This window comes from Bidens hawaiensis, unplaced genomic scaffold, assembly GCF_021521415.1.
Source record: "Bidens hawaiensis isolate Kalapana, Puna unplaced genomic scaffold, B.hawaiensis_p1.1 tig00018037_1, whole genome shotgun sequence".
NCBI classification, from domain to species: Eukaryota; Viridiplantae; Streptophyta; class Magnoliopsida; order Asterales; family Asteraceae; genus Bidens; species Bidens hawaiensis.
The window spans coordinates 144,245-161,123 of NW_027492725.1; the positions used below are offsets into that span (position 1 = coordinate 144,245).

The 16,879-nt window shown below is 37.0% G+C and overlaps 1 pseudogene across 1 annotated transcript; it reads left to right on the forward strand.

The window, feature by feature from the left end:
* Positions 1-9,087: 9,087 nt before the first annotated feature.
* On the forward strand, positions 9,088-15,141 carry LOC143555299 (uncharacterized; annotated as a pseudogene). The gene is made up of 15 exons (XR_013139178.1): positions 9,088-9,375; positions 9,457-9,518; positions 9,598-9,665; positions 10,858-10,979; positions 11,050-11,155; positions 11,554-11,605; positions 11,754-11,871; positions 11,937-11,967; positions 12,053-12,076; positions 12,170-12,293; positions 12,417-12,498; positions 13,091-13,213; positions 13,297-13,350; positions 13,482-13,551; positions 14,636-15,141. The product of XR_013139178.1 is annotated as an uncharacterized LOC143555299 (transcript).
* The last annotated feature ends 1,738 nt before the right edge of the window (positions 15,142-16,879 follow it).

Below are 16,879 nucleotides of genomic sequence, written 5' to 3' on the forward strand. Positions count from 1 at the left end.
TGCGTTCAGCGTTTTGCGTTACCAGATAGTGTTATGTCAATTATATATCTATAGGTAGCTAGCCTATAAAACAAGTATTACTAAGTGTTCGACACCGAAGCTGACTGTTTATCATTTGCCTTGCCACCAGGTCTATCCCGACCATGGTATGTGTTTAGCCAAGATTACACCCACTCGACCTCCAGTCGAGTTTAGCGTTGGGTGGGGTTTGTCAAACCCAGTAGTACTACTCAACAATGACTCGCTATTATCCAATATTAAACGGTTCGATGTGAATGAAGGACTTTAGTTATTGCGTTTGCCACTTAGTCTTTACAAGTGATATATAATCTATATTAACAAAATCTTAAATGCGTTTTCGGAGTATGTTATCTCCCCCAAGTGAAAAGCGTTTGAAAACAGTTTAAAAGGGGTAAGTGAACTCACTGTTTGCGAAGTATTCCCAAAATAATTCACCATGATGCACGTCACAGAAAAACTCTCTCTAGCATTCTAAAACAACAAAGAGATTTTTTTCTAAGTGTCGGAATATTATCGAGTCTCTAGACCCGGCACATAATACCTATGCACACAACATGTTTCGTGTTTCGTTTGTGAATCGTGTGTGACTTTAACAAGTGTATTTGTGATACGTTACATGTGTGAGCAATTATTTACGTGTCATGTATTCATGATGTACATCACTAGCAATTACTCCCCGTAAGGGCAATTTGGTCAACACATAACAATTAACTAGCAATTATTCCCCACGAGGGCAATTTGGTCAAATCATGACAATCAATTAGCAATTATTCCCCGCAAGGCATTTTGGTCCAAACACGACAATTAATTAGCAATCATTCCCCTCAAGGGCAATTTGGTCAAAACACGATAATAAATTAGCAATCACGTTGTTTCATGCAACTTCCACAAAATTCAGCAACTAGTTTCTTAACGACAGAATTCTACTTGAAAAACTAGTCTATCCCACCGATCATAGCATCACAATTAATTTACCAAAAATCATCACAAAAGCATATATGTCTTAGGTTTCCAGAACATATTTTATTATATTTTTATTCCACATAGGTTTCCCACAATAATCAAATCATTACAGCAAACTCATAACAGTCAAATTCATGCACAGCAGAATGTTATTTGAAATTCCCGTTAAACGAAAAATCCAATAATTGCAAGACCACTTGGGTTAGGTTCCTAACTCAATAAGTCAACTTCCAGAAGTGGAACCAACCCAATTGGTCTCGTAGTTCATGACATAACATTTACAAAACAACCTAACAGCAGGTCTAACAACTCAGCTTTGCACAACGTTTTTGTAAAATCATAAAGGTTAACTTTTACACGTCCAAAAATTGCAAATTTATATTCTTTAGAAACTAGACTCAACCTAGTTTACTGTAGTATCAATTATCTCAACCAATTTTCACCTTTACACCCCGTTACAGTCAATTAAACATCAATAACACAATCTTGCATCCAAACTCAACATATTAACTATCTATGAACCATAATTCATTCATATAACACTCTAGACTCCATAATCACTATCCATGCACATCAATTACACATTACATACATGATTAGGGTTTTTGTTTGAACTCAAATCAAAGACACAACAATTAACATGTAACAATATCAATTCTAGTTATCAAATCATCATCAATACATCATCAAATCAAACAAAATCATATGAACACAATAACATATAAAAATCGGAATCTAGGGTTTGTAATTAACCCAATAAAAGTCAAGATTAAGTATAAAGGATGCATAGGATAGTCGTTTATACCTTCCTAGCACCTTAATCTTCAATCAAAAGCTTGAAATTGATTGTATGTATGTGTGTGTATGTCGACGGCAGCCAAGGGAGCCAAGGGGGGGGGGGGCGATCGGGTTGTGTGGGGAGGAGGAAAGAGTTAGGGTTTTAATATTATAAATAATAATATGTTACACCTTGGCCCCTCAACTTCTAAGTATTACTTATCTAGCTTAAACTAACTTGTTTACATCTTGAGTTAGTGTTTTAACCAATATTATCACATAACACATAAGTCCATTGCTCTTGAACATTCTCAACAGTAAGTCCATTGATGTTCTTTATATTAATAACTGTGTTGCATTGCATAACACCAGATGATGGACTCATAGGTTTTGAGGATTGATCAGAAGAAGAGCCGGTTCCAGTGTTTGTGTAGTGAGGTATGTTGGTTGGTTGAAATTGACTTGGATGTGAACTACCACCATAGCTACTGTTAGTGACAAAAGCAGTTGGGATTTTCGGGCTAGGAGCTACCACAGATTGTGATGAATTGAAGTATAACCCGATATCTTGAGTTACAACGGTACTCTTCATTTTCTGCTTCTTGCGGACTTCGAGTTCTTGAGCTTCTAATTTTTCAATAAATCGAGCTAGACTCAACCTAGCTATGCAATCGGGTTTGACTGTTGAATCATAATGAATGTATCCCATTCTTCATATAGAGAATCAACAAGCTTATCAATATACTCATACTTTTGTTTCTCAATACCCAATCTCTTCATTTCATTAACCAGATGGCAATATCTCTCAATTAATTGTGCCATTGATTCTCCTTTAACCCATGGTGAATATATCAAATTCCTTTCTCAACAAACCCATTTTAGATTTCCTCATATCTGGATTTCCTTTTTCCTTGTTAAGTAATACTTCCCAAATTGAGTGACACGAACCAATGTGCGGTATCAGTTGGAAAATCTCGAACTTAATGGATTGTTGAAAACGATTCATCATTTTCTATTCTCGAAGAAATCTTGCTCTTTCACCATTAGGGATTTGGGATAAACGATAGCTAGTACCATTCTCGCTACGTGGAATGATGTACTCCACTTCAATAGCTTCCCACACATCATAATTAACAGCTTGCACATATGTCTCAAATTTATCCACCCAACTCGGATAATCCTCCATTCTCAAAAGATTAGGTGGATTGTTAGATGTGCCCATCTCATTCTCTAGATTCATGTTATGAAGTAATTCCGAAAGTTGTGACATGAAAGCATTCAGCTCCTCCATAATTGCATGAAAATCAAGAAAATCAGCAGATATAACGTATAAGTATTAGGGCGCATAAGTAGTTAGCATGTAAGACTTATACGCTATACTGAAAGTTACATGGCGTATAAGTATCTTATACGTTTTAACACTTATACCCTCTATCTTGAACTTATACACTGAACCAACTTATACGACAAATGTGATTTATACGTCAACAGATGAACATATATGGCTCAACAACATATACGGGCAAAGACGATATACGGAGCAACCACTTATACGGGAAACAATCTTATATGTATAACCCACTTATACGAAGAAAAAGCTTATATGGCAAAGCAGAATTAATACGTTATCAGCATCTGTAAACTGATCATGATCTTCATATGGAACAATCTGTTAGAATTTGATATTTTGACTCTGGCAGAAATGATTACCAGGTGTTTACGATTATGATTCTGAGATTGAATTGGATTTTGAATCTCAAATGAGTGTTTAATTGAAGAAATAAGTATTGTTGAAACTTTGACTTGCAAATCTTTAAATTGATATGAGTTGACGCGTTCAATTCAGTAGTACACACGAGCCTAATGCTATGATACCACTTGAAAGACCGGATGCGGGATCATAAACTGTCATCGTATACGTGTAGATACAATAGATACAGACCGAAAACGTTGCGTTTACTATACTATGCTATACGACAGAAACATAATAGCAAAGGAACTAAACACATGTCAACTCACTGTAATTATCACTATATTCATATAACAAAGTCAGAATAAGTGATAATATCTTCTGCCAAAGATTACAAAATATGACATGATCAAGCCTATTTATACATAAACACATATAAGCCGTATAAGTCACCTGGTGTATAAGACTTATACGCCAAATAAGTCTTATACATTGGTAGACAAACTTATACGCCCATCAAATCTAACAAGTTCAGCTCGTTTTAACTATACAAGACCTAGCATTAGACATTTTGCACTAACATTATTTTTCGTATATATTAATTAATTATAATAATATAAATTTTCAAACTCTCCTTCATAAACCTATAATCTGCACGGCGGCGGCGATGGTGGCGGCGGAGGTGACGATGGCGGTGGTCGGCGAAGGTGGCGGCGGGCGGCGGAGGTGGCGGTGGGTTTTGAAGTTTATTAACCCTTTTCGTCCCTCTCAAGTTGGAGAATGACAAACTTTTTGCCCAAAAACTAACCGAGTTAGTCTCTGTTAGGAAAAGAGTCGGTGGAGGCCAATATGATGAAAGTTAAGATTAACATAAGGAATTTCTAAAGTTGGGAACAAAACCAGCCAATATGCCAAAGTTTGGATTATTAAAATCAACATAAATCCAATATCCCTTTTATTTTTATCCTGTTTGTTGAAATATGAAATTCATGGTGATTTATAAATATTTAAAATTCAAATTCAATTCCATTTCATGTGATTTTGGTTATTTCAATTTCTAGCCCGATGTTAATTTATATGTTCTTGGCGACTTGAATTATAGTTTTATCTTTTATCTTTGCAAACTCACATTTTCATGATATTCCATCTATCTCATACTCTTTTCGCATTCCATGGCATGCAGTGTGTCTTTAAGTCGCCGACAAATCCGCAACCGAACCGCCAAAGGAGGTCAAGGCCGAGTCATTCTCAAACCGTAGACAGAAAAGCAAAGCCACCTATAAAAAGTTTCTCCTTAACTAACTCAAATACACCTCAAGCTCAAACAACCCAATCTCCATCCAACAAGAGACCTTACTGAGACTCATCATTTGTGTAACACTTGCCAACGCCACCATCCCACCGCTACTCAATGCCACCAATGCTCAATTTGTGGCAATTTTTGGTAACCTTTTCACTACTTATCTTTAGAGCTTGCAATTCGTGTCTTAACGGGTTATAAACGACATGCTTAACACAAGTATCAAACATGAATATGACTCGTTTAACTACTTTATATGTCATGACTATAAAACATATTTAAGTTTTACGTACTAATAAGGAATAATTATGGCGTCTCTCCTATTAATTTCAATTATTTAAGAAAATAAAAATATCACATACTGCATTTTTTTATTAACATTTCTTATCGTGTCTTAAATAGTTAAACATATTTCTAATTGCTAACACACTCAACTCCACCTGACTACCTCACAAGAAGTTACTCAACCATTTACCGAACCTCATACATTACCATATGTTCAACCACTAGCTCGAGTTTAATAAACAAAAGAAAAGAAAGAATGAAAGAAAGGGAATTAATGAGAGGAAAAAAGGAGGGGAATGAAATATATGATTAACTACCATGTTGAATTTGAAGAAAATGAAAAAGAATTGAAAGAATGTTTTTTTACGTGCTTAAAAACCAGTTGCTCCAAATATTTCTAATTTGGTTCGATCTAAACAAACATCAATTTTCTCACATTTTATCTCTATTTGTTTCCTTAAACTAGGGTTTTACCCGGCGCGTTGTGCCGGGCAGGTTGGTAAAATTCAAGTGTCGTCAGTCCCGATGATGAGGTGATCGACTCGAATTAAATCGGTTTCGGTGTCATGCGTTAGGATATCGGAACTAAAACCTAAACATAAAACAAAAAATATATATAATTGAGATAGACTAATGGGTGGTATCGGTTAGTAAAACCAGGACGTTGGGAAGACCCTGAGTGTTGTTGATCTTGAGCGTTGAGACAGTGAGTGTACGCAAATTCGACTGATTTCTGTCACGTTCATTACGATACCAGAGCTAAAACAAAAAAAACACCAGCATTCGGTTGGTTTTCGTTACATGTGTTACGGTACCAGATTTAAAACAAAATATGGCAAGTCTACGTGAATGCGGTCAGTTTCCGTGACACTCGTTAGGATATTAGAAAAATATCGCCAACCAATTAGTTATCGTTATGGTACCAGAGCAAAAAAATGGATAATATATATATTGAGGTGCACGAATCGGTGGTGTCCATTGGTAAACTTGGGTGTTAGTAAAACTCAAGCGTTGTCGGTCCCGGACGTTAAGGCGATGAGTCTAGGCTGAATCATTCGGTTTCTATCATGTTTGTTACGGTACCGGAAGTCAATCAAATAAAAACTACAAAATTGACGTTTGGTCGGCTTCTGTTATTCGCTACGATACTAGAACTAAAAACAATAAGAAAAAATAAACTTAAAAGAAAAAAAAACAATTGATAAATATGATACCCTCGGCGACACCAAACTTGTCAATTGTTATATTAATAATTTGCGATTTTCCCGGCTTCCACCCGATTTCTTTCATTTCCCTCATTAAATCAATCTCCAAAACAAACCTAAAATACAAAATACCAATTTTAATTTCCATTCAAACGCCTCCAAAGTTAAAAAAAAAAAGAAAGAAAGAAAGAAAGAAAGAAAGAAGAATACAACCTTAAAAACATGAATCTAGTGGGCCAAACCAAACCAAAGGCATCATCTATCCATCCATCCATCCATCCATAAAAAAGAAAGAACCTGCGGAAGTGACCCATACACACATAACATAGTTAAACCCTAATTGGAGAAAAAAAAGGGGTGCACAATCTTCCTGACAATGACCTCCAAAAAAAGAAATAAAAAAATTTAAAACATAATAACAATAATTTTTTTTTTAACAGAAAATTTCATTAACAAACGGCAAGGCCTCAAATCAAGACCGCCACACCAATTACAACATATACATAGGGTATTTAACCCATTCAATCCAATCAACATCCTTAAGTCTAGAACGATATTTCAACCAAAAAAAGGAACAAGCCTTCACACTAGCGACTATCTCCATCACTTGAGGTGTCGAATTTTGGAAGACCTTTTTGTTTCGCTCCCTCCATATCATCCAACAAGTAATCATAATAATGCCTCGCAATATCTTCCTTTCCCATTTAGAATTATTAACCACGACTTGCAGCTCCAACAACTCGGATATCGAACCCGGCCACCACCCATACAGTTTACACCAATTCCATATGTTATTCCACACTCCAAAAGAGAATCCGCAATTGATCATAAGGTGGGTACCTGCTTCGTCTATAGCATTACACAAAGGGCATTAGGGATCTGGAATATTTACTTTCCTATTCAGAATCGCCATTCGAGTCGGAATGCGGTGTAACTCCAATCTCCAAGTAAAAATGTTAACCTTCAAAGGGACCCAACTCTCCCACTTCATACACTGGATCGAAGGAGGAAAACAATCTTTAATAAGCCATTTCTTAACTTCCGCAAATGAGAATAAACCATCCTTATTCGGAGCCCAACTCCAACTATCTGCAGCCTCTTTGAACTGAACTTGGGAGATGACAAACAAGACGTCTTGAAATTCAGAAATCGCCGCCACAGAATCTGTCTTCAGAGTCCAGGAATCAGCAATAACAGCTTGGTTTCCAACCTGCAGAAGCCGATCGTTCACTGCAGCATTTTTAAACTTATCCTGCGCATAAAGAGTTGGCCATCGAAGCATAAGCAGAATATTGCCGAACCACAAGTCTTTCCAGAATTTTATACCAGCCCCATTCCCTAAATTACCCCTGATACAATACTTAAAAGACGAGTCGCTAACCACCAAACTATCCAACAGACGCACTATATTTTTCCAACACCCGGTGTACATATTTTTTAAAGGAAGAAACGACCATCATCCTTTCCCCCATGAATACTTTGAATAACCAAACGCCACAATCCAGCCTTGCTACTTTTGAATCGGAAACCCCATTTAGCAAGAAGAGCCGTATTAACGTCGACAATCTTGGAAACACCCAACCCGCCATTCTTTTTAGGTCTAGTAACCTTTTCCCAAGAAACCCAATGAAGCGCTCTACCATCCCTACACCCGGTCCACAAGAATTTTCTCATCATCTTCTCCATATCCTCCACTACCGCCAAAGGAACTTTAAAAATGGATAGGTAGTAAACCAGAAGACTCGAAAGCACCGATTTAATTAACGTAAGGCGACCTCCCATAGATAAAAGTTTAGCTTTCCAAAACTTTAATCTATTCCGAATCGAATCTACAACCGGTTCCCAATTAGAAACTCTATTCATATTAGCCCCGACCTTTATCCCAAGGTAAACAAAAGGAAGTTTCCCAACTCTACATCCCAACACATTCGACATACTATTAACCTCCGTATCCCCCACTCCCAAGCCATATAAAACAGACTTATGGATATTAATTGTCATACTCGAGCATAAGTAAAAAAACACGAAGAAGCCGATTAGTATTTTCCACATTCTCCTTACTCCATTTCCCAAGGATCAAGGCGTCATCCGCGTAGAGCATATGAGAAACAACCGGGCCCCACTAGCCACGCTCACCCCTTCCAACATACCAATATCAACGGCTCGAACAATCATACAAGCCAATGCCTCCATGACAATAAGAAAAAGGAAAGGAGAGATCGGGTCTCCTTGCTTAAACCTTTTTGACATTTAAACTCGTAAGTGGGAGAGCCATTAACCAGCACCGTTGAACGAGCCGACATAAGAATCCCTTTCACCCAATTGCACCATCTAATCGGGAACCCCATCTGAGACATAATAGAGAGCAGAAAACTCCAACTAACATTATCATAGGCCTTTTCAAAATCAATCTTTAACATAAACACCTGTTGCTTGGTCCTCTTAACCCACCCAACAATCTCATTTAGCACTAAAGGCCCATCCAAGATATACCTATCCTTCAGAAAAGCTGATTGAGAATCCGAAATCACCAACCCAATAACCTTCTTCAATCTAACTGCCAGCACCTTAGAGATAACTTTACTGATCACACCTATTAAGTTAATAGGTCTATAATCTTTAAGACCTACCGGGGTTTTAGATTTTGCAATTAAAGTAATAAAAGTACATCAAGCTGCACTTATCAACCCAGAGCGAAAAAATTCTTCAAAAATCTTCCTAAAGTCATCTTCCAGGTATCTCCAGAAATGCATAATAACAACAATAATAATAATAAAATAACACTTGAAAGAAAGATAACTAATAATAATAATAAAGCAACAACAAATACATACATTGATTTGGAATTGAAATCCGAACCCCAATCCTCACTTTCTCTGTCTTTTTTTCATTTCATTTCCCCCAATTGTTTAATTTAATTAGGGTTTCACTAACCCTAATCTCCATTGAGATGTCAACGACGGCGGCGGCAGAGAAAGACGACGAAGTGAAGGGCGGAGAGCTGTTGTTCAGTGGCACGACGGCGTGGGACACCATTGGCCGCCGGAAAGGCTCGACGGAAACTAACTTGGTTTCGCCCACGCGCCTCCGCCCACTCGTCGGCGTTGACATTCGCTTTGTGGCGTCTGGGTGTGGTCAGTCACTGACTTCTGCTCACTGATACGTCGTCGTTTTGCTCTTTTTTTATATTAATTTTTGTTGGTATTATTCTGTAGCATCTTGTCATTGTGTTGCTGTGGATGTTGATGGACGTTGTTATACTTGGGGTCGAAATGATGTAAGTTACTTGCATCAAAGATTCAGTTTTCTTATTATTAATTAAAGTTCTTATTTCTGTAAATAATTGGTGTTTGCAGAAGGGGCAGCTTGGACATGGTGATCAGATTCAACGCGATAGGCCCACTGTAGTCTCTGCACTTGCTTCGTCAGTATTTTTTTTTATTTATTATTATTTTAGATTGTTTTTTTCGCTTATGGGTTTGTTTTATGAGCCTTGAAAGTGATTATGTGATGTTGAATCGGTTGATTCAGATTAGGGGTGAGCATAAACCAGGTAAGACTCGCAAGACCGGACCCGGTTATTTCAAATAGGGTCGGTTCCCAAGTTCTAAGAATACTATTAAAAGGATGCGGGTCGGGTCTCATGGGTCTGACCATTTTCTCTTAACGCGAGACCCTAGCCGATCAGACTCGGTTATTTACAATAGAGTTGGGTCCCGGGTTGAGAGAATACCACTAAACAACGGGTCCGTGTCGGGTCTGACCTGTTTGCTCGCCCCTAATTCAGATGATAAAAATGGGTTGTACAAGATAGTGTTTGTTTTTAAGTTGTAAGAATCGAAAGTTTGAATTAGATGTATGCATTGGTTGGTTTTGGGCTTGAACTGAACCAAAAACCAAAAATTTGGTTTTTGATTTTTGTAAAACTGTTTTGTGTCGGATTGTTTGGTTTCACCATTTGGGCTTGGAACTTTTACGCCGAAATTATTTTTGCTCAAATTAATGAATTTAGGCCTAAAACTCAGGGCCTAAATCTGTTTGTTAATCTAATAATTAGTTGATTGCTATGCATTTGGGCTAAATGTTCAGGTAAAATTTGATAATTTTCTATAAATTACATAATGCTCAAAATTAAAAATGAAAATTCATAGATTTGGTTTGGTTTATTCTGTTTTAATTTCGTGCTAAACCAAACCTGAACAGAAAGTACGGTTTTTGGGTTTTTGTTTGGATTCCGTTATTTTGGTTGCAGGTCATTTTTATCGGTTTCATGCACTCTCCTAGTTTGAATGCTTGGCAAGAACATTTTATAATTTAACGAGATGGTTAATAAAATGACAGGATAAAGGCCATTTTTTTTATTTTAAAAAACAGAAGTTTTATGAGACGGGATTTGTAGTTGACTAGTCAGGTGAAACTGATTATCTAAAACCTATTTTTTGTCTCCTAAATAGTGGGCTTAGTACGTGTTTAAATCTGAACAATATAATCTAAAACTCTACTAGTAATGCTTGATATCGTTTTTACATATACACATACTTGTCAAAATTGTATTTAAACAAATTTAAATTCATGAAATAACATTAAAGTTCTTGATTTTATTTTATAAATTTCAGGTACAAAATTGTTAAAGCAGGGAGCGGGAAAGCCCATACGGTTGTAGTAACCGAAGACGGTCTCTCTTTGGCTTTTGGTTGGAACAAACACGGGCAGCTCGGTTCAGGCTCAGTGAAAAATGGTGAGTTAGTTAAATATATTAATTATTGTACAAAGAACATAATTATAAAGTTGATTACTTTCTTTTGTAGAAATTGAGTTGTATCCGGTGCGTTGTCTGGTATCTGATGTCACGAATGTTGCATGTGGAGCTGATTTTACTGTATGGTTGACTCCTAATGAAGGCACTTCTATATTGTATGGTCAACACATTTTTATTTAATATTTATTTATGTTTATCATATTTATATTAAGTAAGTGTGTCGGGCCTAAAAGTTATTAAAACTAGATAAATCGTTATGGGCCTAAACAATTTAGATGAATATACGAACGTATATTAAAAACATATATGAATGAACTAGACACGTGTTCATGTTTGGTCGTTTATTGACTAAACGAACTTCCCGCCGAACGGTTAGTGAACATTCTGTTTGTTTACTGTTCTATCTGTTTTACATATAAGCTTTCCACAGATCCTTGTTTTGGCCAATTTTGGACTTGAAATTACATGAACCAAAGTTTATCATGATTGTAAATTCGGTTGTTTATGTTTGGAATATTACTTTTTTAACTTTATATTGTTTGTTGATCTGTAGAACGGCTGGCCTTCCACAATATGGTCAACTTGGACACGGAACCGATAATGAGGTATGCTCAATAACATATTTGCCACACTTTTTAATTTTAAAGATTTCTGGTATGCTCAATAACATATTTGCCACACCTTTTAATTTTAAAGATTTATAAGATCATAAATGTACATTTTGTAAGATAAATTATTATTCTTTGTTTACAGTATAATACAAAAGATAGCTCTGTACGACTTGCTTACGAGGCTCAACCGCGCCCTAAGGCTATTGCTTCTTTTGCTAATGAAACCATAGTTAAAGTGGCTTGTGGATCGAACCATACAGGTTATTTTCAATTTTTTATTACTTTTGTTATAATTCTTTTGTTTCTAATATGGTTTTACGTTTAGTTGCTGTGGATTCAAACGGTCATGTTTACACGTAAGTTTTTCTGCATGGTTACAAATTTTTGATAAATAGAAGTGTTCATTAGTGAATTAATTTGTGGTCTTTTTATCAATTGTAGGTGGGGCTTTGGAGGATATGGAAGGTTAGTACCTTTTTAACTTATAACTTATTTTAATATGTATTTTTTAAAAATTTTTATGATGTTTTGACACGAACTTGTACTATGATATAACAGGCTTGGGCATAGGGAGCAAAAGGACGAGTTTAGCCCTCGCCGCCTTGATGTTTTCACAAAACACAATCTTGTACCTCCGGGTGCAGTCGTGTCTGCTGGTCTGTTAATTCTAGTGTTACTGCTGGTATGCAGAAATTGTTCTCTTTTGCACATGTTAAATATGTTTATAGTAGTGCGTTTCATATTTACATCTTAGATGGTTAGGTTGGTTTTTGGGTTCTTGTGAATGATAAATTTGTGTGTTCAGGTGGAGGGCAGATGTACATGTGGGGCAAGATTAAGAACACGGGTGATGATTGGATGTACCCTAAACCTCTCATGGATCTCAGGTTTTTACCTTCTTTCTAACTAAACGGGTCATGTTCGGGTCAACTTGTTTAACTTTCCTAATCCGTTTATTAAACAGGCCGACGCGTATGCCGGGTTAACCATTGACTCATTTTTTACAACCCACCAACTCGTTTGACTTGTTAAGATTAGTGGGTTTAACAGCCGTGCTTGGTTTGACTTGATTAACCTGTTTAGTTTCTAACATGTTTAATTAAGCAAGTTGACACGCCAACCCGTTTTATATGTTTACAATACGATATTAGTTCGTCAACCCGTTTAAATCATTTAGGTAAACTGTTAAAATGAGCCTGCGCCGTGTTCAGGTAACACGTTTTTAAGTGTGTCTGGGTCCGGGTTGATGTGTTTTACACCCATAATTATATGGGTTGTGTTCAGGTTTAATGATTTAAACCAACATGATTTTCTCAACATCAAGGTTAATAAAATTGTAACCTAAAATTTTATTTGTAATACTTGCAACTTGCAACTTGCAAGACAATTAACTATCTCCCCAAGGCCCAAGTGCCTTTTACATGGACTTATCACATAATTATAGGCAAGTAAAGATTTAACGTGGCTTTTTGTGCGTAGTGGTTGGAACATACGTTGCATGGATTCAGGCAGTATGCACCACTTTGTGGGTGCAGATAGCTCATGCATAAGTTGGGGCCACGCTCAATCTGGTGAGCTCGGATATGGACCCCACCAGCAGAAGTATGCTACTTTGTTTTACACTTTCACTGTGTGATTTTCCATCTTCAAACGGCTGTAAATTTGTTTAAATTTTTATTTGGCAGATCGTCTTCTATCCCAAAGAAGGTAGACGCCCTTGAAGGAATGCATGTTTTAAAGTAAGTACTCTGGTTACGATTTTATCCTAATTTAGTAATTTGAGATACTTATTATGTTTCTTAACGAATTGAAATTTGCCAAGCATTATTTTCTGGTTCTAATTATCCAGACCCTAATCGTTGCCCTGCAGTGTTGCATGCGGTTTTGCTCATTCTTTGGTGGTGGTTGATCGGACGAATGTCGTTGGTCAACTTGATCAGGTAAACTTCATGTTGTAGTCTTTTAATTTGTGTATTTTGTTCCAATGAAGCTAATAATATATAGTGGGTCGTGTTTTTATTCAAACTTGTAAAATCCAAAATAATTAGTTAAAAGGACAAATGGAGTTAAAGCGGGCCAAGGTTGTTCCAAGTCTGACCCGCCGGCCTGTTTCAATGAAAGTTCTGGGCTGAATCAATCTTACGATTTCTAGAAATGGCAAACCTGCCGGACTTGTACTCACTGGTTTTAAGTTTTAACGTATGGCACCAGTTTCTCTTTTATTTTCTAATTTCCAAAGTCAGTATTTTGCATCTTTATTGTTATTTTAAATGATAAAGATGGTTCAGTGTTCGTGAATATATCATATATACATTACTCTTATTCCAAAAATGTAAAAGTATAAATATAAAGGTTAAACGGCTGGTTTGGTTTACACTGCCAGTTTTTAAGTTCTGAACCCGGCTGGAACTATAGGGGAATCAAGGTCAGCTTGGACTCAGATTGAACCAAAAATCAAAATATTGGTTTTTTGAGTTTCTGAAAATCCTTTGTTTTCAAAATTTTGGATTTGGGATTGAGTTCGGTTCAGTTTCGGTTTTAGGCTTCAAAATTTTCGGGACAAAAAAGTTATAGCCAAATAATAAATTCGGCCTCAAATCTTTTTGTTAATTAATGATTAAATGATCGTTATACATTTGGGCCTAAAATATTTGGGTTACACTGTTAGAATTCTTTTAACAACTTAAGATCCAAAATAACATATAGAAATCCATAAATTTGGTTCTTTTCGGTAATAAAAACGGAAATCATTTTATGAAAACATTAAACCAAATCGTCGGTTTTTGTCTTGGTTCGGGTTTTTCAATTTCATGCACACTCATAACCAAACGGTGGAACATAAAAGCGCCAAACCGTCAAAACCGAACCATATAAATCTCAAAACGGGCTGAATCAACCAATTTGCTACTGTTTAAATGGTTCAGTATAAATCTCAAAACAGGCCAAACCAACCAATTTGCTTCTGTTTAAACGGCTCAGTTTTTCTACAGTTTATGAATACCCCTAAACCTTAATTCTTTACAGCTTGAAATATATGATGGAAAACCCGCGGGTGAAGGGGTTGAAGAACCTAGTACCGAACCCACGGCCGCCAAACAAACCACCACCCGAAAGGCGGCTACTGCCTCAAAAACACCAAACAAAAGGAAGAAGAAATCCAAGAAATCTTCGGACTCAGAATCTGAAGAAAACAATTATGAAGATGAAAGTGACTCGGATGCCAACGGTTTTGCTGAAAAGAAGAGTAAAGGAGGCGGGACATCTTCCGGCAGAGGCCGTGGCAGGGGCCGTCCACCTGCCATCAATAAGGATGGCGGGGTGGCACCGGCTAAGAGAGGAAGAGGGAGGCCGAAGAAGGCGTGAGTTGACTCGGTTGTACTTTTCTTAATTGTTGACTAACTTGTATTCTTATTCGGTTTAGTGTTTGGAACAAAGGTGAGGATGGTTAGAGGATGATTTGTTTATTTGTATCGTTGGTTTATTTTCGAGTTTTATGTATTTTTAATTTTGGATGATTTTTCTTGAATTTGTTTTTGAAATTCCTCACAGCAAATTTAAAATTTTAGAATCCAAAAAATAAATTTAAATGATGAATAGTTTCATAAATAAGATATTTTAATAATAATAATATTTAAAAGTTATAAAAGAGTGTTGCTAAATATACCACTCTGGCCTCTATATCATTTTTATTGAATGTACATCTCTCTAAACTACACATAGCAAATTAAAATCTATTAAGCTATTATTAATTTATTTTTTTTTGTATTAATTGTAAATATTTATAATATCTTTTCTTTTTAATTTTAATGTTATTAATATTGAAGAAACAAAAATCCACCCCTTAGGTCTAACAAGTTAGTCCAAGGGTAATGGTTAAGTATTTCACACGATGGGTTATAATCCTTCTTGGCGCAGATGAGTATATCCTGCGAAATAGAACACCGTGAGCTCGTTACGAGTAATGAGAGAGAGGGGGGGGGGGGGGGATTATCTCGTAACCACCCTCCGGCGTGAGAATCAGTATTTGGTAATGAGATGGGAATGTATTTAGAGAGAGAGAGAGTTATAATATTGGATCGTGGATCATTTATCGTTTGGAAATACGTTGGTACTTATAGCCGGAGGAGAGAGTATGGCCAACTGCCTCCTTGTCAGCCTTTCCACCAATTATATTCTCCATTCGTACGGTTGTGGAGGTTGGTGGACATCATGGCCTTTTGACATTGACGTGGTGTACTATTTTGTACCATCCTTTGTGTGTTGTTCAATCTCCATTGGTTGGGTGATATTCCCGATGTAAATTCTTTCTTTTTGTCTCATGCTGGTGGAGATCTTAGCGCTACCATTCCCGAGGTGTCAAGGAATGTTTATTATATTAGGCTATGGTTATGGCGCCATGCAGTCCGCCTATCGCACAGTTTATCCGCTTTTATTAGGCTATGGTTATGGCGCCATGTTATCCGCCTAGCGCACAGTTTATCCACCTGTCAGGTGTTATATTAATTTGAGGTGGGTTCAGTACCCTGCCTCTACAAGTCCCCCTAGCCCGTAGTTGCCCTTTTTGAAGAAAGGGGGACTATGGACTTATCATGGGCTTTTGACAGCTTGTGCGTATTCTAGCTGCTTGTTTTGTATTGAGTAGTTAATGAAAACCATTGTCTGGCGCGACCTGTTTTGACCTTTGGTTATTGAAAATCGTCATATGGCGCAGCCTCTTTAGTGGCTGGTTACTGAAAACCATCATTTGGCATTGCCTATTTGGACGTTTGGTTACTGAAAACCGTTCTCTGACCGAGCCTAATTGTGTGGGTGGTTATTGAAAATCATAATTTGGCATTGCCTATTTGGACGTTTGGTTACTGAAAACCGTCCTCTGGCAGAGCCTAATTGTGTGGGTGGTTATTGAAAACCATCATTTGGCATTCCATATTTTGACGTTTGGTTACTGAAAACCGTCCTCTGGCAGAGACTAATTGTGTGAGTGGTTATTGAAAACCATCATTGGGCATTGCCTATTTGGACGTTTGGTTACTGAACCGTCCCCTGGTAGAGACTAATTGTGTGGGTGGTTATGGAAAACCATCATTTGGCATTGCCTATTTGGACGTTTGGTTACCGAAAAGAGTCCTCTGGCAGAGCCTAATTGTGTGGGTGGTTATTGAAAACCATCTCATGGCGGAGCCTTTTTTGGCGGGTGGTTATTGAATACCGTCCCATGGCGGAGCCTTTTTGACGAGTGGTTATTGAAAACCATCCCATGGCGGAGCC